The following is a 16,542-nucleotide window of genomic DNA, read 5'->3' as shown; positions in this document are numbered from 1 at the left end:
GGTAGCTAAACAACATACTGTATGTGTAGGGTGGCATGGTGGCTCAGTGGTTAGCACTGTAGTCTTGCAGCGCTGGGGTCCTGGGTTCAATTCCCACCAAGGACACTATCTGCAAGGAGTTTGTATATTCTCCCTGTGTTTGCGTGGGTTTCCTCCGGGTTCTCCGGTTTCCTCCCACACTCCAAAGACATACAGATAGGGACTCTAGATTGGGGCTCACAATGGGGACAGTGTTGCCAATGTATGTAAAGCGCTGTGGAATTAACAGCGCTATATAAATTAATAAATAATAATGTGGCCAGAACAACAAGATCAAATCAACCAACATAAATCAAATATATTACATTTTTATTGGGACATATAAAAAACCATATATGTGTATGTATATATATATATATATATATATATATATATATATATATATATATCTCAAACAATTAGTTGAGTAGAGGTCACAAGGAGTTAATACATGAATGCACCCCAAGTGGAGGAACAACGAAAAAAAGGTGAGAGGTTGAAGAGCATACAGTGCAGGTAAATGGAACTTACAAGTGACTAGACAAATGTTTAAATCATACAAATACTCCAATATATTGTCCTAGGCACAGGAAATTCATATACAACTCACCCATAGGGAAGTCCCCCACACACAGCCCAACGTGCGTTTCGCAAGATGCTTTATCAAGGGAGGAGTGATCTTGATAAAGCATCTTGCGAAACGTGCGGTGGGCCGTATTTGGGGGACTTCCCTATGGGTGAGTTGTACACTATATACATTAGGTGATAAATATATGAATTTCCTGTGCCTAGGACAATATATTAGATTATTGTAGAATTTGAACATTTGTCTAGTCACTTGTAAGTTCCTTTGACCTGCACGGTCCTATGGAGAAGAATTTTCTTATGACACGTTTATCTACAGTAAAGTTGAAGTGTTGGAAGAGAAAGCATGGTGTCCGACCCTGATTTATGGGAACAAGAATTGATCATCAAGGCAATAGACCAGCAGCCCTTAAGAGAGTGTCCCCCACTACATACATCACACATCCAGTCCCCTTTTCATGTAGTGCGTCGGTCAGGGACACGACTACAAACCCAGGCCTCGGCTGAACTCCCGACCGACCCTACAGAAGCAATAGGGGGATTTATTACTTTTATAAAAAGTCACAAGGGGTCACTTGCGACATTATTACTTTATAAGGAGGTAGTAGGGGCATTATTACTATATAGGAGGGTCACTTTGGAAATTACAAACTTCTAAGGGACTTCCAAGATTTATTCTAATGTGGTTTGCGACCATTTCTATGGTCAAAATGTGGTTCCAAAAGGTAAGAAAGATTGGCAACCCAATGGGATGTCCAAGATTAGGCTCTGTTCACACTAGAGTTTGGAGCTTTTATTGAAGTTTGCATCCTCATATTTTGTGGGGTTTTTTTTAATGGAAAGAATAGCATAAAAGTCAGACAGTTGAACATAAACATATAATAATTAATAATAATAATAAATAATAATAAAAAAGTAAGTCACATGACCTCATGACTTCTTTTGTTTCCCATGTGTTGTTTATGGTAAAGGTGTAATAAAGTAGACAGGATAGAAGACGCACACAGCTGATGTCTCACAGAGTTTCTGCAAACAGACATCACCATCTGCTGGTCAGAAATGACAGAGAAAGAACAAACAGGAACTTACGAGTGATGTGCCTGTTTCCTCGGGGGAGTGATAAGTGGAGATGCCGGGACTTGTGGTATCTATGGCGCAGTTACTAATTATAAAAGTCTCGGAATAACTGAAAAGGGGAGAAATTGGTGCCTGGACCTGTAGCAGGACAGTTGCATTAGCAACACAGTTGGATTCCAGCCACCAGATCTGTGAGAAGTCGCAAGGAAGACCAGATATGAGAGAAGACCAAAGAGAGACCAGATGTGAGAGAAGACCCAAGAGAGACCAGATGTGAGAGAAGACCCAAGAGAGACCAGATGTGAGAGAAGACCCAAGAGAGACCAGATGTGAGAGATGACCCTAAAGGGACCAGATTTGAGAGAATACCCAAGAAGGACCAGATCTAAGAGAAGAGCCAAGAGAAAGGTGGAGGACCGTTTGTGTGAGCCATTGTTTCCCGTGTGAACTTACGGTATCAAGTGTGTGCTGGGGCCGCACTTCAGGGAACGCAGGAGGCAGCAACTCATACACAAATGGTCCTCCACTATAGCCTAGTCGTCTCTCTTGGATCTGGACTCTTGGGTCTCTCAGATCTGGTCTCTCTTGGGACTTCTCTCAGAGCTACTATCTTTTGGGTCTTCCTTCAGATCGGGTCTCTTAGGTCTTCTCTGAGATCTGGTCTCCCTTGGGTCTTCTCTCAGATCATGTCTCTATTAGGTCTTCTCTTGGATCTGGTGGCTGTAGGTCAACTCTGCTGCTCACATGACCATTCTGCTACAGGTCCAGATGCCAATTCCTCCCCTTCTCAGCCTTTGTGAGCCTTTTATAATTAGTAACTGCGCCATAGCTGTCACCTAATGCAGTGTCTCCTCCAATCTCTACATCGAGGAAACATTCACTTCACCCTTGACTTCCTGATTGTTCTTTCTCTGTCATTTCTGACCAGCAGATGGCGATATTCGCATGTGGATACTCTGTAAGACAGTAATTGTGTGCGTCTATTTCCTTACAATAAAGAATCTGGCTTCTCTCACTTCCAGTGATCAATTTTTAAGATGAGATGATGCCAAACCCACATATCATTTGACAATTGCAATCTATGTGTAAAGTTCAGTAAGTTTGTAAATACTTTACTTTATGGCTTTTGTTCTGATTTTAGTTAAAGGATTAACAAAAGCAAAAGTCATTGAGCTGATTTATCTCCCATCTGTAGGATTTCGACAATAAACCTTCAGGTAATTTATGTCTATTTCCATTTGCTGCCAGAAATGACCTATTAAGCCATCTGAGCTCCAAAAATGTACCTTTGTCTAGAAGGATGAAAATGGAATTAGGGCATAAAGGGTTATTATTAACCATTCAATTTCCACTCTAAATAACTTTCACTTAATTCACTCTTTTGTTAGCTAATTCTCTTGGAAGAAGGGGAGGAATAAGAAATTAAAAAAATGGCATGGTCATGAACGGGTTAAGTAAGGTAAGAAAGTCAGTGATTTATTGGGATCCGTCATTGTATTGATTCATATCTTTGCTTGGGGTAAAAAAGCAAGAGGGGTACAATAGGGAAAGAACATTTCATACCTGCGTTCAAACGTCTTCCCAGTTTGCTACAGAAATATGGATATTTAGCTAGGTCTTATAGTTCATATAGTGAAAAAAGTAAAAAAAAAATCCCAATAAAACATTACCTTTAATGGAGATGTGGTGCCCCTGAGGCTTGAGTCGCCACAGGGTACTGCATCTCACTTTAGGTGCAGTACTCATCCAAGGAAGGGGTTAATCACTGGTGTTTACCACATTCACACACAACACACAGTTAGGTGCTTTCCCACTGGGCTTGGCCTAGGGTGGACAGGGGGTGGCCATCATAAGGCATGGGACTTTTCGGCTTTTCGGTCACTAGGGCAACCACCTGGGGGGTGGGCACCATTGGGGGTAAAGGAAGGAGCATCTTCTCACATAGTCAGCTCAGGGTAGGGAGACAAGTCGGGACCTCGGTCCAAAGCTACCTTTTACACTTCTGGGAGCTCAGCGGGGCCCGAGGCTTGGAGCAGAAGCTTAGCCCGAGCTGTCCACAGCGTAGGCGAATCCCAGGGTCCACGAAGCGTGTAGGAAGCACCCGCGGCCCATTCCATATGCCAGACACTGCAGAGGAAGGAGCCCCTACCAGGAGGGACACACAGTGGGAACACCGGTGGTGACCTCTGAACTATCTGGGATCGGCTGGAGCCCATCATAGTGGAAGCCGGCACTCCAAGGGTCACGTCAGTTGCAGTGAGTAAAGAGAACTTTGAACCATAGACCCTGTGTCGTCCCTGTCATTGCCGGCGCTGTTGTTCCGCGCTCCGGTGCATCGGTTGCTGCCACCCCTGTCATCCTCCCCGGGGCCTAGCTCTACCTGTGGAGAGCTGAAACATCCGAGAGTGACATCCTACAGCGATGGCTTCCGTCATAGCCGCATACCACAGGTGGCGTCACGAAACAACTACTCCCAACATCTTCCCCATTCATCAACCCCCCTTCCTTCATCCCTTCCTTTCGTGGACACCTCAAGGCCACGAAGCCGGGCCAGGCTGCTATGACATCCCCAAAGACCCCTTCATCACTGGCCCAGTGGGGTGCTTCAGATATGCAATACAAACATGTGTAGTCCAAGACAATCAAATCACTCCATGTATCGTGGCACCATAGACACATAGGGAAGGAAGGGATAAATACAAAAAGGGATTTTACCAAATAGGGAAAATATGCTGCAGCAATTAAAGAGGTGGATCACTACTTATTTTTCCAAGCCGCATCAATATAATGTTGAGAAACAAGGATTCTCTCAAATACCTTGTGTTGCTAACTGTGCCTGTGACCGGTGCTATTGAGGTCCGCTCATCCCCTTCTCGTGACCCCATGTGCTCCGTGACCTCTGGGATTCGGTGATGTCAGGTCAACTTCCAGTTGACCTGACATCACCGCGGCTGGCCCCAGTCTTCCTGAGTGACTGGGCTTTCGGCAGCGTTTCACTACTCATCACAGCCCAGCATTACGGCACTGCATCTCTCTGCTCACTACTTCACTGCAGAGGGCCGCAAGCAGGAGCGATGCTGGGCTGTGATGATGGGTTGCGACAAGCGATTAAACTCTGTCCACAGCCCAGTCACTCAAGGAAGCTTGGGGCCGGCCGCGATGATATCAGGTCAACTGGAAGTTGACCTGACATCACCGGACATCAGAGGTCACGGAGCTCGCGGGTCACGAGAAGGGGGTGAGCGCCGCTCTCAGGCACAATTGGTAACAAGGTATTTGAGAGAAGCTTTGTTTCTCAACATTATATCGATGTGGCTTGGAACAATAAGTAGTGAACCACCCCTTTAAGCCTGTAAGTCCCTATTGTATCCCTATGGTAAGCACTACCTGAAAATGGAGGGTATGATGCCCTAATTTGTACTGGCACAACCGTTCAACATCGTCTATCCCTAACATGTCCTCTGGTCAAAATCACTGCTTTAATAAGTCAAATAGTACCAAGAACACAAAAATTAATCTACTGTGATAAGTACAGTCATATGAAAAAGTTTGGGCACCCCTATTAATGTTAATCTTTTTTCTTTATAACAATTTGGGTTTTTGCAGCAGCTATTTCAGTTTCATATATCTAATAACTGATGGACTGAGTAATATTTCTGGATTGTAATGAGGTTTATTGTACTAACAGAAAATGTGCAATCCGCATTTAAGCAAAATTTGACCGATGCAAAAGTATGGGCACCTCAACATAAAAGTGACATTAATATTTTGTAGATCCTCCTTTTGCAAAAATAACAGCCTCTAGTCGCTTCCTGTAGCTTTTAATGAGTTCCTGGATGAAGGTATATTTGACCATTCCTGTTTACAAAACAATTCCAGTTCAGTTAAGTTTGATGGTCGCCGAGCATGGACAGCCGCTTCACATCATCCCACAGATGTTCAATGATATTCAGGTCTGGGGACTGGGATGGCCATTCCAGAACATTGTAATTGTTCCTTTGCATGAATGCCTGAGTAGATTTGGAGCGGTTTTTTTGATTCATTGTCTTGCTGAAATATCCATCCCCTGCGCAACTTCAACTTCGTCACTGATTCTTGCACATTATTGTCAAGAATCTGCTGATACTGAGTTGTATCCATGCGACCCTCAACTTTAACAAGATTCCCGGTGCCGGCATTGGCCACACAGCCCCAAAGCATGATGGAACCTCTACCAAATTATACTGTGGGTGGCAAGTGCTTTTCTTGGAATGCCGTGTTTTTTTGCCTCCATGCATAATGCCTTTTTGTATGACCAAACAACTCAATCTTTGTTTCATCAGTCCACATGACCTTCTTCCAAAATGTAACTGGCTTGTCCAAATGTGCTTTTGCATACCTCAGGCGACTCTGTTTGTGGCGTGATGCAGAAACGGCTTCTTGCGCATCACTCTCCCATACAGCTTCTCCTTGTGCAACGTGCGCTGTATTATTGACCGATGCACAGTGACACCATCTGCAGCAAGATGATGCTGCAGGTCTTTGGAGGTGGTCTGTGGATTGTCCTTGACTGTTCTCACCATTCTTCTTCTGTGCCTTTCTGATATTTTTCTTGGCCTGCCACTTCTGGGCGTAACAAGAACTGTACCTGTGTTCTTCCATTTCCTTACTATGTTCCTCACAGTGGAAACTGACAGTTTAAATCTCTGAGACAACTTTTTGTATCCTTCCCCTGAACAACTATGTTGAATAATCTTTGTTTTCAGATCATTTGAGAGTTGTTTTGAGGAGCCCATGATGCCAATCTTCATAGGAGAACAACTTGCAAGTGGCCACCTTAACCCCTTAACGACCCATGACGTACTAGATACGTCATGGATCGTGTCCCGTAAGCCCCGCCCCCTGCCGCCGGCGGGCGGCGGCGAGACGCGCACATATCAGCTGTTATCAACAGCTGATATGTGTGCCTGCTAGCCGCGGGTGGAATCGCTTCCACCCGCGGCCATTAACCCCTTACATTTCGCTGCCAAAGTCTTGGCAGCGATATGTATATGGGCGCCGCCATTACAGTGACTTACCCCGCCCCCGCCGGAAGTCACGTGACATGATGATGTGACTTTCGGCGGTTGCCATGGTAGCACAGGGTCATGTGATGACGCCTGTGGCTAACATGAGTCACTTCCTCTCAATGCCGGAATACAGCCGGCATTGAAAGTGAAGCAGCAAATCTGCAGTTCTCAGCTCTGCAGCTGAGATCTGCAGATTGTGCAAAGCGATCGGATTGCTGATCGCAATAGCCCCCTAGGGGGACTAGTAAAATAAAAAAAAAAGTAAAAAAAAAAGTTTTAAAAAATTAAAAAAAAAATAAAAAACCTAAGAGTTCAAATCACCCCCCTTTCACCCCATTGAAAATTAAAGGGTTAAAAAAAATAAAAAATACACACATATTTGGTATCGCCGCGTTCAGAAATGCCCGATCAAAATATAAAATCAATGAATCTGATCAGTAAACGGCGTAGCAGCAAAAAAATTCCAAACGCCAAAATTATGGTTTTTGGTCGCCGCAAATTTTGCGCAAAATGCAATAAGGCGATCAAAACGTAGCATCTGCGCAAAAATGGTACCGTTAAGAACGTCAGGTCAAGACGCAAAAAATAAGCCATCACTGAGCCTCAGATCCTGAAAAATGAGAACGCTACGGGTTTTGGAAAATGGCGCAAAACGTGCGCCACGTTTTTCGGACAAGCTTGGGAATTTTTTTTAACCCCTTAGATACAAGTAAACCTATACATGTTTGGTGTCTATAAACTCGCACCGACCTGAGGCATCATACCCACACATCAGTTTTACCATATAGTGAACACGGTGAATAAAATATCCCTAAAAGTATTGTACAATCCCACTTTTTTTGCAATTTTTCCGCACTTGGAATTTTTTTGCCGTTTTCCAGTACACTATATGGTAAAACTTATGGTTTCATTTAAAAGTACAACTCGTCCCGCAAAAAACAAGCCCTCATATGCCAAGATTGATGGAAAAATAAAAAAAAGTTACGCCTCTCGGAAGAAGGGGAGCAAAAAACAAAAACGCAAAAACGGAAAGTGCCCGGGGGCTGAAGGGGTTAAATACCTTTTCTCATGATTGGATACACCTGCCTATGAATTTCAAAGCTCAATGAGGTTACAAAACCAATTTAGTGCTTTAGTAAGTCAGTCAAAAGTAGTTAGGAGTGTTCAAATCAAGAAATTGATAAGGGTGCCCATACTTTTGCACTGGTCAAATTTTGTTTAAATGCGGATTGCACATTTTCTGTTAGTACAATAAACCTCATTTCAATCCAGAAATATTACTCAGTCCATCAGTTATTGCATATATGAAACTGAAATAGCTGTTGCAAAAACCCAAATTGTTATAAAGAAAAAAGGTTAACATTAATAGGGGTGCCCAAACTTTTTCATGTGACTGTAAATGAGGTATACAATAAATATGATAGCGTAATATGCATCACCCCAGTGAATACAAAATAATTTTACCTATAGCACTTTGTGTCCAGTAAACTGCAGCTAAGGTGATTCAGTGTTGAATCTTATTTAAAGATCACCATAAACATGTATGTGTGAGGGCCGGGGAGGACTGGTAGACTCAGGAGGTGGATCCACTGGACTGAGCACCCCACCTGGAGGGCAGGGTACAGGGTAGCTGGAGCACTAGCGTGGCAGGAACGGGAAGAACCAGGTCACCAGGGTCATGGAGTCCCATAGGACAGTACAGGAACAGGTGCAGGCATCAGGAAGCAAAGACAGGACCAGGTCACTAGGGTCACAGCGCACTTTAAGGCAGTAATACAGGAACAAAAGGACCTGAGCACCTAGTTCACAAGACAAAGCAAAGAAACACAAGTGATGATCAGGCCCCACCCACATGGAAAGGCCAGTCTTATATACCCAGCACAGCCTCAGGTCATTTCCTGTTGCAGCTGTGCTGGGCCTATAAGACCAGGTGAGTGGGTGCGGCCCGGTCCTATACAGAGGCATCAGTCAGAGTCAGACTCCTGAGACCAGGAACAGGACTCAGGGAAGCATGAGCGGAAGCGGCAGCCATGACTGGTTGACACATGGACTGGACCAGTGAGTAAGGAGCGGTGGTGTGACGGCGAGACCGGACCAGTGGGTACAGAGCGGTGCAGCGACGGTGAGACCGGATCAGTGGGTACGGAGCGGTGCCTGGATGGTGCGACTGGATCAGTGGGTAAGGAGCGGTGCTGGGACACCGGGAGCGTGACAGTACCCCCCCCTCCGTGCAAAGTACCCCCGGGGCACCCAGGACCGAGTCTCCGGACCATAACCCAGCGCAAATGCAAGGAGGGACTGCTAACCCCATGCACCCTTCTGGACCGCATCACGCTTAACCGAAGATTTTCCAGCAGTGGCAATGGAAAGGGAAGGACAGTCAGAAGCAGGACTGGAATCTTGGACGACCGGATCGAGCATCTCGGACCGGGTACAGGACAGTGTCTCATCCTCAGTAGTCGGTAGACTGAAAGTCTCAACTCCAGAAGGCGGTGGAAGCAAAGTCTCAGATGCCTTGGGCAGTGGCACGTCGGCTGGATAGTGTCGTCTCTTCTTCAGGATCCTGCAGCTTGACTGAGTCAAGTGCCAGGGGCTAAGGAACAGGCTGCAAGCAGGTTTCGTGGCACAAGGGACTCCAGCGGGTAATCGCGCCAGAGCGCCAACTAATAACAGGGTCATGGAGTTTCAGCCAGGGCAGGCCCAACAGGAGCTCAGGAGCCATCCTCGGGATCACATAGAAGGCGATGGTCTCTGTATACGAAGTGCCAACCTGGAGGTTCACGGGCTCGGTGGTATACCGGACAGGCTCGTAGAGCGGTTTGCCGTCTACGGAGGTGAACCAGAGGGGCTTCTTCAGCGCAGTGACAGAGACCTGGTATTTGTCTACCGTGGCCTGGTGTATAAAGTTGCCTGCTGCCCCGGAATCGATGTGGGCCTCTGCCGAAAACCGGGTCCCCTCTGTCGTCACCTGAACCGTCTGTTTAACTGGGACTGAAGGGATTCCGGTGGCAAGGGTGGCAGTTCCCACCATCCCTTGGACCTGGAGTCTACCAGGTTTCTCAGGGCATGTGCGAAGCATATGTGACCCGTCTCCACAATAGAAGCAAAGGCCCCGGGCGAGCCGTTCTGCACGGCGTTGCTTGGCTTGGGTCAGACGGTCCACTTGCATGGGTTCTGGTGACGATTCGCGGAAAGGCAGGGACGAGGGTGCAGTAGGTTTCTGCAAGTCGTGGCGAGGTGGTCGCTTCTCCCGGACTACCTCCTGGGCACGCTCCAGAAAACGGAGGTCAATCCGGGTGGCCAGGGAAATCAAAGCGTCCAAGGTGCGTGAAACGTCACGGCCGGCGAGTTCGTCTTTAATACGACCAGAGAGACCCTCCCAAAAGGCCGCCGTTAAGGCCTCATTGTTCCAGCCCAGCTCCGAAGCGAGCGTGCGGAACTGTATGGCATACTGGCTGACTGTTTGGGTCCCTTGGCGTAGCATAGAGGTCACTGTGGTAGTTCGTCCGGGTTCGTCGAAGGTGCCCCGGAAGGCTCGTAGGAACTCCTGGATATCGGTGGTCATTGGCTACTCGTTCTCCCACAGGGGCTTAATCCAGGCTAGGGCTTCACCTTCCAGGTGTGACATCAGGAACGCCACCTTGGCCTGGTCTAAGGCGAACAAGTGTGGGAGCAACTGGAAGTGCAAGAAGCACTTGTTCAGGAAGCCTCGGCAGGACTTGGGATCCCCTGCGTAGCGAGGCGGAGCAGCAAGGCGAAGTTGCGAGGCCGAGGAGACAACTGGTTCGGACCTGGAGACTGGTTGCTGCAAGGACTGAGACGCGTCGGCGGTCTGCAGCGCATATAACCGGTGGTCCATGGACGTCATGAACTTCAGCATCCGGTTCAGGGTTTCGCACTGTTGCGCCAGCTCCTGGCGCAGCTCTGATTTCTGTGCTTCAGCGGAATCCATGGCCTGATTATACTGTGAGGGCCAGGGAGGACTGGTAGGCTCAGGAGGTGGATCCACTGGACCGAGCACCCCACCTGGAGGGCAGGGTACAGGGTAGCTGGAGCACTAGCGTGGCAGGAACGGGAAGAACCAGGTCACCAGGGTCATGGAGTCCCATAGGACAGTACAGGAAAAGGTGCAGGTATCAGGAAGCAAAGACAGGACCAGGTCACTAGGGTCACTGCGTACTTTAAGGCAGTAATACAGGAAACAGGAACAAAAGGACCTGAGCACCTAGCTCACAAGACAAAGCAAAGAAACAGAAGCAATGATCAGGCCCTGCCCACATGGAAAGGCCAGTCTTATATACCCAGCACAGCCTCATGTCATTTCCTGTTGCAGCAGTGCTGGGCCTATAAGACCAGGTGAGCGGGCGCGGCCCGGTCCTATACAGAGGCATCAGTCAGAGTCAGACTCCTGAGACCAGGAACAGGACTCAGGAAAGCATGAGCGGCAGCCATGACCGGTGGACGCATGGACTGGACCAGTGAGCAAGGAGCGGTGGTGTGACGGCGAGACCAGACCAGTGGGTACAGAGCGGTGCAGCGATGGTGAGACCGGATCAGTGGGTACGGAGCGGTGCCTGGATGGTGTGACTGGATCAGTGGGTAAGGAGCAGTGCTGGGACACCGGGAGCGTGACAGTATGGAACCAAAATAACACACAAACATGTATCATGAAAAACTGGATTGTGATTCTTGATATACAGAGCAGTGCTAATGCACTGCAATGTACAGCAGAAGCGATTGGATGATCGCAGCTTCAAATCCTCTAAGGGGACTATTAAATACAGTAAAAAAATATATATATTGTTTTTAAAAACATGAAAGAGAAACTACAAAAGATCAAATCACCCCCCTTTGCCTCATTAAAAATAAAATAATTTAAAAAAAATACACATTTATTGTTTTCTTACCAATTTCGGAATTTATTTCACCACTTAAATGAAAAAAACAAACAAAAAAAAAACTATTTATGTTTGTTGTTTCTGTACTTACTGTATACTGACCTGGAGAATGATATTTCCAGGTCAGTTTTACCATATGTGAACCTGAGAAATAAAAAAAGAGCAATTGTGGAATTGCACTTTTTCTTTTGCAATTTCAATGCAGTTGGAATTTTTTTCTCACTTTTTCTAGTGCATCACATGATAAAATGGTGTCGATCAAAAGTACAACTTGTCTTGCAACAAAAATTGGCCTCATATGGCTAGGGTGACAAAAAACAAAATTATGGCACTTGGAAAAAGGAGAGGACAAAAGAAAAGCGCAAAAATGAAGACTCGCAAGGTTGTGAAGGGGTTAACCCCTATACCTTGGGCGATTTTAAGTTTTTTTTTTTTTCCTAGGAAAGAGAGAAAGTCCAGCTCACCGATCCACCTGCTGTATAGTTAATGTGTCCTGTGCTCGGAATGGTGCGGCATCCAATACCAATTAGAAGAAAAAGGAGGAGGAATCCAGCGTTGGACGTATTACTAAAATTTCTTTGCTTTATTTGAAAATCTGAATATGATTAAGACCTGAGCGTTGAAACGCGTTGTTCTGTTTGGTTCCCCATGATGTATTCTCTTCATCTGCTGGATTTTAATAAATTTTCAAATAAAGCAAAGAAATTTTAATAATACGTCCAACGCTAGATTCCTCCTCCTCTTTCTTTTATTTTTTTCCTCCCCTTCCTCCAAGAGCCATAACGTTTGTTATTTTTTCATCAATATAGCCATGTAAAAGCTTGTTTTTTTTGCGGAACGAGTTGTAATTTTGATTAACACCATTAATTCAGCCCCATATTGTACTGGAAAATGGGGGAAAAAAAGTGAAATTTCAAAAAAAAGTGCAATTTCACAATAGATTTTATTGGTTTTTTATTTACCATGTTCACTATTTTGAAAACTGACCCAGCATTATGATTTCCCAGGTCAGTACGAGTTTGTAGATACCAAACATGTATACTTTTACTTTTATCTAAGTAGTGACAAAAAAAATCAGAAATTTGTTAAAAAAAAAACAAAAGAAAAAAACCCTTTTTTCACCAGTTTCCGAGATCTGTAGCGTTCTCATTTTTCGTGATCTGGGGCTCAGTGGTTTATTTTTTGCGTCTTGAGATGACATTTTTATTTATACCATTTTGGGGTAGATGCAATGTTTTTATCGCCTGTTATTGGATTTTAATGCAATGTTACGGTGACCCTAAAAACATAATTCTGTTTTTCTTTTTTTTTTTTTTTCTCGCTACGATGTTTACTGATCAGATTAATTAATTTTAGATTTTAATAGATCGGGCATTTATGATCTCGGTGATACCAAATATGTGTATCTTTTTATTATTATTTTATTTTCAATGGGGCAAAAGGGGGTGATTTGAACTTTTAGGTTTTTGTTTTGTTTCATATTTTTAAAACATTTTTTAATCATTTTTATTTGATTTTTTTTAATCCTCATAGGCTAAGGGCACACGGTCATTACTGCAAGTGTATCGCATGACACTCAGCTCCTGCTCTGCTGCAAGTGTAAGCAGAATGTCATTATACTGTGATCTGATCCTGCGGCCCCATAGAGTAACATTGGTCCGAGTGGAATGCGATTTTTTTTATTGCATTCCACTCGCTCCATTTTACTCGCCGCGTGTCTTTAGCCTTAGGAGACTTGAAGTTTTCACTATCCGATCGCTTCTGCTGTAGAGGGCAATGCTTCGGCATTGCACTGATCAGCGGAAATGCTGATGATCTGTGAATGCTGGTATTCACAGGAACTTGTCATGACAGCGACATAGGTGACCGATGGCTATCATGAGAACTGATTGGCGCTTTGTGATCGAGTCACAGGGTCGCTGAAGGCGGCATTGGAATGATGCACTTCCCGCCGGCATTTGTTAGAGCATGCTGTCAGAGTTTGACATCAGGCGCGGGTGGATCTCCAATCCATCCACACCTGTTAGCGGCACGTCTGCTGATCAGATCAGCCGACATGCGGGGAATAATGCGGGCTCACCGTGTGCACCCTCATTAAAGGGACAGACATGACCAATGACTTATAGGTATTAAAGAGGTCCTGTCACCAGGTCACGTGTCCAGTTTTTGTTCCCGAGTATTTTGTTTTTCATTGTTTTAGGCCCCCTTCACACGTCCCTGAAAATCACGCACGTGTTTCACGGACGTGTCAAAGGTGCGTTTTCCCCTCCGTGTGCCGTGTTTATGGCACTACGTGTGTTCTCCGTGTGTTATCCGTGATAACACACGGAGAACGAGAACTTTCATCTCACCTGTCCCTGGCGTCGCTGTCCGTGGTGCTGAATTTCGGTCTCCAGCCCTGCCGACTCCCCGCTGCTGCTGCTTCCGGCCCACAGTGAAATGAATATTAAATGAGCATAATGAGTGGCGGTCGACAGCAAGTGACAGCAGCGGCAGAGACAGCAGGGCTGGAGAAGGTGAGTAAAGATTTTTTTTTTTCTCTGACACGTGAGTTTTCTCCGGCGCGTGTCACACAGGACCGCATCCACACTACATCCGTGTGGTCCGTGTGCAAGCCGTGTGACACCCGTGATGCCGGAGAAAACGTGGACATGTCTACGTGTGGAACACACGGACACGCGCATGCTCCACACGCACATACGTTTTATGGCAAAACACGCACGTCTGTGCAGACACATTGATTTTAATGGGTCTACGTGTGCTGTGCCCGTGTCTACGGTACGTGCAGGAACGGACCTAACACGTACCGGAGACACGTGCTTGGGGCCTTAAAGTGTATCAAAGCTTTTATGTTTAGTGCTAATTTTTATATTTGCCAAGGGAGTGTGGCACACAGGTTTCTCTAGGACGTGTCTTTAGGCTGCTCTACATTATTACCCTGCGAGATACGTGAAAAGACCATAAAGATAATCTAAACCCAGAATACTCAGAGGAGCAACGATAATAAAATGGATTAAAAACTGGCCATTTTTGACCTGATGACACTTGCAAACATTGTCTATAGCACTGTTACCATGTGGCTCTCAAAATAAGGATTATCCCCAAGAATAAGGATTGAGCGTCCTTGTAAACACTGTCTGTAGATAAGCAGTGTCTGCTATGGAGTGTGGTCATATTCTGACTTCAGGCCTTGATGGTCATATGTGTTTCCAAAATTAGAAAGTGATCCTGGTGCCGCCAGTTTCCTCTTACATGGTGGCTGATCACTGTCTGCACTTGTTACATTAGTTTTCCTTTATAAAGTCCCACCACGCATTACTTATGAGCATGAACAACTGTGGAGAAAATGAAGAGGTGGCCCATAGCAACCATAACACAAAACCGGCCTCATAACTTCCCCTCAACCGGTGTAAGATGGAAGCTTTGTGGGGTCATCTGCTCCCATTCTTTCCGACACAAGACTTTACATATATTAGCTGATCACATATTTAATTTTTTGGAGCGGTTTATAAACTCAAGGCCAAACGCTTGTTGGTTGCTATGGGTGATAAGGGCATTTCACAGATCTAAGGCCTTTATATCTATTTCCTCCTCCTGAATTTTTACTTTTCAAATGAATGTAATTTGACATTTTACACTAATAATAAAATGAAAAGAGTTTTTAATGTCAAAGGACAGAATTAAATATAGAATAATAAAGGTTTATTGTAAATTCGGCTTTTCTGAGGGAGGATTTGGTATCAAGGAAGAGCATGGGGGATACATATGAGAATTCATGGAAACAGCAGTGTGAAAAGCAAACTATGAGGGGCAAAGAAAGATTTGGAAGGGTGTCTGGAGCCTTTTTAATCCCCCCGACATGTACATGTCACCGGTGCACACAGACCGAAGAGCACCCTTATGCAAGAACAGAATATGGGTCCTCTACAGTCCAATAGTTCATCATAATGCCCCTATTTATGTGTCTGACAGAAGTTGTTTGCTACTTTGGAGGTGCAAACAGGCCCCTTACTCCTTGGGCCCCTGTCTGGTGTTGCACCAAGAGTATTTAAGATCCTGGCATATGTACAGCATGTATCGGATTTATATGTATGGGGCAGGATCAGAAGCTGAGCCCATTACATACCGGAAGTCACCACTGTGTATTTTTCTGCCTTTTTTAAGGCGCTTTTGTACCGCCCCGCGCTCGGCTGCAGCCGAGCCGCTCGGATCCGGGCTCGTTGGTGGGTGGCTCGAGCGCCTCCGGACTCGGGGTCACTTCGCTCTGAAAGGATGCTGGTGCTACGTAGGGGTTAGGTTTACGGCCGGGGCCGTGGTTTTTAGTTAAGTTCGTGACGCCACCCACGGGCTGTGGTGAATGTGGACACCACTGCTGCTGTTTACTAGGCACCCCAGGCGAGATGTTGTGCAGCAAAGGTGTTAACCCCTCCGTAGGCAGGGGTGATGGCCCCGGGACCCGATTGGGATGGTATGTTGGTGCTTGGCGGTGCAGGGCGGTGCGCGGCCCGAGGGCACAGTTGTACTCACTATGATTGATGCACAAAAGTCTCTGGTAAACCAAGATGATGGTGGTCGGTGCCCACAGCCGGCTGCGTCTGGTCCACCCTACTCGGGTTGGTGGTCTTTGCCTTTCTCCTACACCGTGAAGTGTGTATGTAGGATGCCTTCGCTTCAGCGACGGGAGCCCGCTCCCCGGCGGTATGTGTGTTGGGAAAGCCCGCTTGCCCGCAGACGCTGGCCCGTGGGATCTCTCTGCCTGTGCGGTGGCTTTCTATCCCCCTCGGTGGGCTGTTGTCTTCAGTTGGGACTTGGGTGGGAAAGGACCTATAGTCCAGACCTCAATCAGTGAATTAACTCAGTCCAGTGGCTTCTGGACCTCGTTTCAGGGTCTGAGTACCCCCCTGTGTACTCGTGTT

Source organism: Anomaloglossus baeobatrachus, chromosome 11 (genome assembly GCF_048569485.1).
Source record: "Anomaloglossus baeobatrachus isolate aAnoBae1 chromosome 11, aAnoBae1.hap1, whole genome shotgun sequence".
NCBI classification, from domain to species: domain Eukaryota; kingdom Metazoa; phylum Chordata; class Amphibia; order Anura; family Aromobatidae; genus Anomaloglossus; species Anomaloglossus baeobatrachus.
This window is presented reverse-complemented; position numbering follows the sequence as displayed.